Genomic DNA, 10,209 nt, shown 5'->3' on the forward strand with positions numbered 1-10,209 from the left:
CCTATATGAAACACAGTTTGCCAAGAATACAGGAAGTCAGAGCATGAAACATGAGTTCTGAGTGATTATGCAATAACAAGACTGTAAAAGAACACTAAAGAGAACAACCATCACACATTTGAACAATAAGATCTATTGTGAATCCTGAGAAGAAATAACAGTTATTTGTATTACTGAGCTCTGCTATACATAAACCAAAATAGTCTTCTTCTTTATCAAAACATCCAACCCCTTTTTCATTCATCTTTCAGCTCTATATAGAATGCTTACTCTACCTGATTCGAGCTCCCTCCTCCAGCGTGAGGGGAGCTCGATAATTAAATATGATGACACCTACTAACTTTTAACTAACTAATAATTACAGCTGACCACTAATTGACAGCGCTGAAATCCTAAAGCAAATAAGATCCTAATTCTACATCATGTTGGACATAGCATTTATTACAATTAAGATTCCTCCTCTGCCAAGTGGATTACTATAGCGGTAGCTTGGATGGCTTTAATTACAATGAAATTCATTCTTTGACATCTGCTCTCTTTCTGGAAGCGGCTGTAGTAGCATGAGATGAGGATTCAATGTTCCAGGTTAGCATTTGATGGTGGATGTGTTGATGATTCAATAATATTAGGACAGAACCCCTGTTTTCCCGGTCCTTGTCTTCCACCACTCTTCGAAAATGTAGCGGCATGTTCCCAGCTCTTTAATAACCCTAGGTATGGAACGCTGCCATGTTTCTGATGTGCTGTAGGTTGTATTGATGGACAGGTGTCTCTCTTTCAGTTTCAAATTCTCCAAGAAGTTTTGCAGCTTATTGTGCATCATCTCAGAACACTTTACTTGTTAAGATTGAGAAAATCTCATGGATGTCAAACCTTCTTCTGCAGTGTCTGCCATATGAGACGACACAGATTCTAACGAAACTTGAGTGTTTGTTTTTCCAACAGAAATTCCCTTGCAACTAAAAGCAGAGGATGCTTCAACTTTTGTTGATTCTTTCCTTGAAAAATCCACATCCATTTTACAACTGCTGCATCTATCCGACTTACAAACCTTTTGAGTGCTCCTTAAATTGCCAGAAATAGAGGACATCTCAGGCTTTGATGCATCTCCAACATTTGATATAGGAAACTCCATCTTTTTCACAAGATACTCATTGGTTATTATTGTGCTTTCTGAAGGGGAACCATCATCAGTCGTAGAAAAACTCTGAGAACATTCAACTACTGCAGTTTCATTGAAATAGAGAGTTGGTAACTGACAAACCTCTAACTTCTGATATTCTGACGAATCTTTTAAAAACTCTGGCTCAGAAACTGTAAAATCCATTAAAGAGGGATGAAGCAGTGAGTCTAATCCTAAATTAGTAGGTTTTGTTGATCTTTTTACAAGCTGTGCATTTGAAACAATAAGCGTATTCTCCCTTGAAAACAAAGGAAATAATATTTTAGGCATAGGCGGGTGGTTCTGGTTCTGAGACATCAACTGGAACCGGTGTTGTACGTTACACACCTCTCCCAACCACACTAAGATGCGTTACATTACCACTGGAAGGGACTGCTGGTAGACTAGGCTAATCAAAACCACTGTTTGTCGTAGCTTCTACTTCATGAGAGGAATTCACACTCATACAAGCATTTTTATCCTGAGAAACGCTCTTATCATCATAAAGAGCCTGAAGAACCTCAGACAACGGTGGAGCTGACATCATCGCCTTGAGATCTTCAATAAGACCTTTAATCACCAAAGAATGTTTAGAGGTGGCCCCGATGTATATTTTAATGGGTCCCCGGTGTCACCAATAACGACGGCCTTGTGGCAATCAGATCCTTACCATCATTTGGCCTCTTCACTCATTCCATGTGATCCTCAAGCATTCTTTGTGAAAGCTCATTCTTTGTGACATATGCGTGCCAGGTATAAACCTATTCGCTTAGCTACTGAAAAGTAGGTTTCGAAAGCACCACTAATTTCACCGGAGGCATTTGAATCACAGTCCTTGATACCTTTTGTTATCAGAAAATCGAGCACAGGAATAATGTTTTTTTCTTTATTTACTTGCTATTGTACTCCAGAGTTTCTCTATAAGAGCCCTGTACTCGAGCTTCACATCCCTATTGTTGGGGTCAATCTCGAGTGCTTTCTTTATGTCCAGCTCTGCGAGCTCCAAATCTGCTGTCTGAATATATGCTTGTGCTCTTCTATATAAAGCCTTAACGTTTTGCGATTCAATCTCCAAAACCTTTGTACATAATTTTTCTGCTTGTATATAGTCTTTCAATTTGAGTTTACAAGCTGCATTGTTGAGATTACAAGTGACCTTCAAGGGCTTCGACTGCTTCTTCTCCAGCCATAAACTCGAATGGTTCTTCATCAGATCCCTTTTCCTCAAATATGGTGCCATCCTCTAACTTCCCCGTGTATTTCACTTTGACCACTGCCCCATCATTAGGTCGTTCATAACCTTCTCCTTGCTTCAGGATTTTCTTCAGCACTTTCTTATCATCAGTAACTTCATCGACAACCTTCCAAGACACAAGCTCAAGATCCACAAACAATGTTGCATTTGGTGGCGCGGCTACATCATTTCCAATTGCTTCACGTCCTTGATGTCCAAAACCATACTGAGGCTTCACTGTCAACAATACTTTTTCTCCCTTCTTCATCGTTTTGACAGCTATGGCAAAAGCTGGACAGAAATATCCATCCTTCACATAAAACTCCACACCCTCCTCTGATTTTGATACAGCAGTTCCGTCCTCCAGTCTAGCCTCATATTTAACCAAAACTTCATCAGCTTCTTTTGGGTGCTCCCATTTCTTATACTTGAAGTATTCAAGGACCCTGAGTCAACATATGAAGCCTGAATACAAACATCTGTAACAATATCATCTGCTAGTTCAGTGCCAACGGCAAAACTCAAGTTTGCTTCAAGTTGTCCTGGAGAGAGAAAGCATGTGTGCTTGAAATCATAATCATTGTAATACAATGGTGGACCTTCCAAAATGCAGAGAAACTTGGGCATGTCTCAGCAATAGCATGAAGTGATGACGGCACCAAATGGTGGAAAGAAGACCACTCCTGCTCAAGCCTAGGAGCAATTGAAGCAAAATCATGCGTCTGAGTTGTGAAGATCTCATTGCCAGCCACTTGAATGAGTCGTTGCAATCGATGCTTATCCTTCAAAATCCGTTGCCAAAACAGAATTGCACAAAAATTTGCCATAAGTGTCTTTGTATGATATGAAGAACCAACAGATCCATTAGCATCATTGTAATAGCTGTCCACATATTTATTGAACAAAGATTGCTGCCCAAATGGCTGTATGATAGGCATTGGTCATGCATCCATCAATGAACCAATTATTGCACCCTCTCTAAGAAACTCACACTGACCAAACTTAATGACAAGCATTGATGCCTCCAAAGAAAGGGGAAGACTCCCAAGCAAATTGCCATATAATATTGGTTCATACTTTCCCCTATGATGAGATGGTGCCTTCAGAGCATCTAAAGAAACCAGCAAATCTAGTGCATCTTGAAAAACAGAACGCTACACTAAGGAACTCGGCAGTGCAATCACTTCAATCCTTTCATTCTTACCAAGGTTCTTCAAGTAGTCCCTGTATCTTGTTATATCTGCACCTTTGGGGATTAGGTTGTTTTGCGGCTGCAACACTTCAGACTTTTCCCTTGTCTCTGCTTGGCAACAGTGGTGGATGCAAAGCATAAAAGTCACCATCCCACTCAAAACACTCCTTCACCCGTAATATTTCCCTTCAGATTCAGAACTGATGACAAGCATACATGCAGGAGCTTGAGAACATGCCACCTGTAAAATGCATCCACCCCAGAACTATTTTGCATGACAGCTGCTATGGATTCGAACAAATCCCCAATTTCGTAGCACGCTACGAAATCACTAAAACAGGTTGCGCTGCGAAACTGCTAAAGGATTCATGCGCTGCGAAAACACTTTGTCTTTAAGCTAATCTGAGCAATTTTTGGAAACAGAATTTTGAGAGATAACAGTGGCTCCACTTGGGATAGTGTGCCCTTGTGGTACACTAAGAACCTGCAGTTCCAGTGTCTTATAAAATTTATTTGACAAACAGAAATTTTCTTGACCAGCATGACTGTAGGAGAAAGAAAGCTATTTCTACTGAAAGATGCTCAGTTGACGTTGAGCTTATTTTGCATTTACCTCTACCTACCTACCCTAACAATTTCAACTTCTTTCTGCTCAATCAATATGAAATTTCCAATGTAGCCAATCCTCTGTTTTATCTGATATTTGATTTCTTTGACTGCATTGGAGTTCAGAGCCAATCTGATAGTGTGATGACCGCTGCCACTGAAATTGTCTCTGATCTTTATAGGAAAACTGAAACACTGAAGAGTAAAACTCTTCCATGTAATCAGCTATAGGATCCCAGAATATATGATCAGCTTGATGATTCTTGTAACTTTCAGGTTGTGCAAACTGATCTTCAACAACAATATACAGCTCCTTAAACGTGAAAGAGAAAGGAAGTGGCACTCTCTCCTTGTGTTCTGCAGAGAAAGGAAGCGGCACTCTCTCTCTCTCCTTGTGTTCTGTCATAGAAAGCTTCTGAAAATAATGATCATGATTATGAAGACTGTATGCCTGAATTTGTTCTTCCAAACCTTTAATGTCTTTCTCAATGTCCTCGGCAACTTCATCCAAAAATCTCATCTTATCCTCTGCCTTGCAGTCAAAGGATTTTAGATACGAGGACAAGGACAAAGAAAAATTTTCATTTGTTTCTCCTTTACTATGATCATTATTCCATTGTTTGAAACCTTCAACTGAAGGAGAGTTTACCACCACCTCTGACCTATCTATCCATTCCTCCAAAAACATAAGCCAAAAGTCTTGAAATGACTTAATGGATTTGACAGGAAAGCTTTCAACCCATTGTTTGCATTTCCCTTGAAGTGAATCATAAAATAACATAATGCAAACATCCTCATGTTTAACTCTAAGAAGCTCAGCAAAATGACAGAAATCTGAGATATGCTTCAGAGTTAAACTCAAATCTTCTCCATTAAATTTGGGACCATTCCTTAGAAAATATGCATCCTTGGGAAAATGATTTGGGAAACCATGAATTCATGAAAAATCTATGCATGCATACCTTGAACTAAGAATGGTAGCTTCTGGGTCCTTCATAACTCCAGTGGAATCACCATGAACCTATGAATTTCGAACTCTTCAACAATGGAGCCGCCAAGGTAGTTTTGTAGCCTCAAAAACCTTCTGAGCTCCTGCTACCTTCAGAAGTTCAGCTTCATAATTTCGGGAAAGAATAATCTTCAGGCTCCCGGCAGACGCACCAAAATGTTATCACAAAATCACACACTGAAGGCTGCCAATCAGCAAGATTATGTGTAACTATTTCAAACCAAGCTTTGGACTAAGGCTTAGCCTCCTTAGTCTGAGAGGGCTCTCTCACAGATTATGAATATTGATTAATGACAAGGAAAGATGGCTAACTCTTATAAGACACATGAAGGAAATATGCTGGCTGGACAAATATCAAATTAGTTCCCATTGGGCTTATGGAGTCACTAAAATCTCAGTAAACAATGGCACTATCCTTTCATAGAAATTAGGGCACTTTACATCTAATGTTCAAACATAACCTATATGAAACACAGTTTGCCAAGAATACAGGAAGTCAGAGCATGAAACATGAGTTCTGAGTGATTATGCAATAACAAGACTGTAAAAGAACACTAAAGAGAACAACCATCACACATTTGAACAATAAGATCTATTGTGAATCCTGAGAAGAAATAACAGTTATTTGTATTACTGAGCTCTGCTATACATAAACCAAAATAGTCTTCTTCTTTATCAAAACATCCAACCCCTTTTACATTCATCTTTCAGCTCTATATAGAATGCTTACTCTACCTGATTCGAGCTCCCTCCTCCAGCGTGAGGGGAGCTCAATAATTACCTATGATGACACCTACTAACTTTTAACTAACTAATAATTACAGCTGACCACTAATTGACAGCGCTGGAATCCTAAAGCAAATAAGATCCTAATTCTACATCATGCTGGACATAGCATTTATTACAATTAAGATTCCTCCTCTGCCAAGTGGATTACTATAGCGGTAGCTTGGATGGCTTTAATTACAATGAACTTCATTCTTTGACATCTGCTCTCTTTCTGGAAGCGGCTGTAATAGCATGAGATGAGGATTCAATGTTCCAGGTTAGCATTGGATGCTGGATGCGTTGATGATTCAATAATATTAGGATAGAACCCCTGTTTTCCCGGTCCTTGTCTTCCACCACTCTTCGAAAATGTAGCAGCATGTTCCCAGCTCTTTAATAACCCTAGGTATGGAACGCTGCCATGTTTCTGATGTGCTGTAGGTTGTATTGATGGACAGGTGTCTCTCTTTCAATTTCAAATTCTCCAAGAAGTTTTGCAGCTTATTGTGCATCATCTCAGAACACTTTACTTGTTAAGATTGAGAAAATCTCATGGATGTCAAACCTTCTTCTGCAGTGTCTGCCATATGAGACGACACAGATTCTAACGAAACTTGAGTGTTTGTTTTTCCAACAGAAATTCCCTTGCAACTAAAAGCAGAGGATGCTTCAACTTTTGTTGATTCTTTCCTTGAAAAATCCACATCCATTTTACAACTGCTGCATCTATCCGACTTACAAACATTTTGAGTGCTCCTTAAATTGCCAGAAATAGAGGACATCTCAGGCTTTGATGCATCTCTAACATTTGATATAGGAAACTCCATCTTTTTCACAAGATACTCATTGGTTATTATTGTGCTTTCTGAAGGGGAACCATCATCAGTCATAGAAAAACTCTGAGAACATTCAACTACTGCAGTTTCATTGAAATAGAGAGTTGGTAACTGACAAACCTCTAACTTCTAATATTCTGACAAATCTTTTAAAAACTCTGGCTCAGAAACTGTAAAATCCATTAAAGAGGGATGAAGCAGTGAGTCTAATCCTAAAATAGTAGGTTTTGTTGATCTTTTTACAAGCTGTGCATTTGAAACAATAAGCGTATTCTCCCTTGAAAACAAAGGAAATAATCTTTTAGGCATAGGCGGGTGGTTCTGGTTCTGAGACATCAACTGGAACCGGTGTTGTACGTTACACACCTCTCCCAACCACACTAAGATGCGTTACATTACCACTGGAAGGGACTGCTGGTAGACTAGGCTAATCAAAACCACTGTTTGTCATAGCTTCTACTTCATGAGAGGAATTCACACTCAGACAAGCATTTTTATCCTGAGAAACGCTCTTATCATCATAAAGAGCCTGAAGAACCTCAGACAACGGTGGAGCTGACATCATCGCCTTGAGATCTTCAATAAGACCTTTAATCACCAAAGAATGTTTAGAGGTGGCCCCGATGTATATTTTAATGGGTCCCCGGTGTCACCAATAACGGCGGCCTTGTGGCAATCAAATCCTTACCATCATTTGGCCTCTTCACTCATTCCATGTGATCCTCAAGCATTCTTTGTGAAAGCTCATTCTTTGTGACATATGCGTGCCAGATATAAACCTATTCGCTTAGCTACTGAAAAGTAGGTTTCGAAAGCACCACTAATTTCACCGGAGGCATTTGAATCACAGTCCTTGATACCTTTTGTTATCAGAAAATCGAGCACAGGAATAATGTTTTTTTCTTTATTTACTTGCTATTGTACTCCAGAGTTTCTCTATAAGAGCCCTATACTCGAGCTTCACATCCCTGTTGTTGGGGTCAATCTCGAGTGCTTTCTTTATGTCCAGCTCTGCGAGCTCCAAATATGCTGTCTGAATATATGCTTGTGCTCTTCTATATAAAGCCTTAACGTTTTGCGATTCAATCTCCAAAACCTTTGTACATAATTTTTCTGCTTGTATATAGTCTTTCAATTTGAGTTTACAAGCTGCATTGTTGAGATTACAAGTGACCTTCAAGGGATTCGACTGCTTCTTCTCCAGCCATAAACTCGAATGGTTCCTCATCAGATCCCTTTTCCTCAAATATGGTGCCATCCTCTAACTTCCCCGTGTATTTCACTTTGACCACTGCCCCATCATTAGGTCGTTCATAACCTTCTCCTTGCTTCAGGATTTTCTTCAGCACTTTCTTATCATCAGTAACTTCATCGACAACCTTCCAAGACACAAGCTCAAGATCCACAAACAATGTTGCATTTGGTGGCGCGGCTACATCATTTCCAATTGCTTCACGTCCTTGATGTCTAAAACCATACTGAGGCTTCACTATCAACAATACTTTTTCTCCCTTCTTCATCGTTTTGACAGCTATGGCAAAAGATGGATAGAAATATCCATCCTTCACATAAAACTCCACACCCTCCTCTGATTTTGATACAGCAGTTCCGTCCTCCAATCTAGCCTCATATTTAACCAAAACTTCATCAGCTTCTTTTGGGTGCTCCCATTTCTTATACTTGAAGTATTCAAGGACCCTGAGTCAACATATGAAGCCTGAAAATAAACATCTGTAACAATATCATCTGCTAGTTCAGTGCCAACGACAAAACTCAAGTTTGCTTCAAGTTGTCCTGGAGAGAGGATGCATGTGTGCTTGAAATCATAATCATTGTAATACAATGGTGGACCTTCCAAAATGCAGAGAAACTTGGGCATGTCTCAGCAATAGCATGAAGTGATGACGGCACCAAATGGTGGAAAGAAGACCACTCCTGCTCAAGCCTAGGAGCAATTGAAGCAAAATCATGCGTCTGAGTTGTGAAGATCTCATTGCCAGCCACTTGAATGAGTCGTTGCAATCGATGCTTATCCTTCAAAATCCGTTGCCAAAATAGAATTGCACAAAAATTTGCCATAAGTGTCTTTGTATGATATGAAGAACCAACAGATTCATTAGCATCATTGTAATAGTTGTCCACATATTTATTGAACAAAGATTGCTGCCCAAATGGCTGTATGATAGGCATTGGTCATGCATCCATCAATGAACCACTTATTGCACCCTCTCTAAGAAACTCACACTGACCAAACTTAATGACAAGCATTGATTCCTCCAAAGAAAGGGGAAGACTCCCAAGCAAATTGCCATATAATGTTGGTTCATACTTTCCCCTATGATGAGATGGTGCCTTCAGAGCATCTAAAGAAACCAGCAAATCTAGTGCATCTTGAAAAACAGAACGCTGCACTAAGGAACTCGGCAGTGCAATCACTTCAATCCTTTCATTCTTACCAAGGTCCTTCAAGTAGTCCCTGTATCTTGTTATATCTGCACCTTTGGGGATTAGGTTGTTTTGCGGCTGCAACACTTCAGACTTTTCCCTTGTCTCTGCTTGGCAACAGTGGTGGATGCAAAGCATAAAAGTCACCATCCCACTCAAAACACTCCTTCACCCGTAATATTTCCCTTCAGATTCAGAACTGATGACAAGCATACATGCAGGAGCTTGAGAACATGCCACATGTAAAATGCATCCACCCCAGAACTATTTTGCATGACAGCTGCTATGGATTCGAACAAATCCCCAATTTCGTAGTACGCTACGAAATCACTAAAACAGGTTGCGCTGCGAAACTGCTAAAGGATTCATGCGCTGCGAAAACACTTTGTCTTTAAGCTAATCTGAGCAATTTTTGGAAACAGAATTTTGGGAGATAACACCACAAATGCTCTAACTTCCCTTTGTGATAGCTCTTAGTCCTCCTTTAAATCATCCTCCTAATTGTACCTTATTGATAGCTTTTATCCGACCAAAAACCGTAGATTAAACTGCAAACCGTGACCCAGAACCCAGAGACAATTCTCGTTTCTACTTCAGCGCAGGCTCTGTGAAGAGGTTCTGCATTTCAACGCAGGTCCCGAGAGGGCTACTTGCGCTACAATTCAGTTTCTCTATGCTAGGGGTGCGCTGATCAGCCTTTGCCATGTGCAGCTGTGGTTATTTGCATCCTTGTGTTCAGTTTTATCTCTGTTTTTTGCAGCCTGTTATCAGTGTGTGTACCTATCTGAAAACCCCTTTTCTCTGCCTTAATTCTGTCTTAGTTGTATAAAAGAAACTATATTTGTTTTTGTGTATTTGTTACATCATTTGCAGTTTCCCATTACAAAAGTAAACTAGTCATATTGTCGCCCTTAGATCTAGACCCGTCGTAAGTGTCATTTTGATCTTAGGAGTAAG

The 10,209-nt window shown here is 39.9% G+C and overlaps 1 pseudogene; it reads right to left on the reverse strand.

The window, feature by feature from the left end:
- Window positions 1–841: 841 nt before the first annotated feature.
- On the reverse strand, window positions 842–8,886 carry LOC149174764 (70 kDa peptidyl-prolyl isomerase-like; annotated as a pseudogene).
- Window positions 8,887–10,209: the final 1,323 nt, after the last annotated feature.

Source organism: Pinus tabuliformis, chromosome 4_1, assembly GCF_031772625.1.
Source record: "Pinus tabuliformis cultivar Carrire ecotype Pingquan chromosome 4_1, CPIR1, whole genome shotgun sequence".
In the NCBI taxonomy this organism is placed as follows: Eukaryota; Viridiplantae; Streptophyta; class Pinopsida; order Pinales; family Pinaceae; genus Pinus; species Pinus tabuliformis.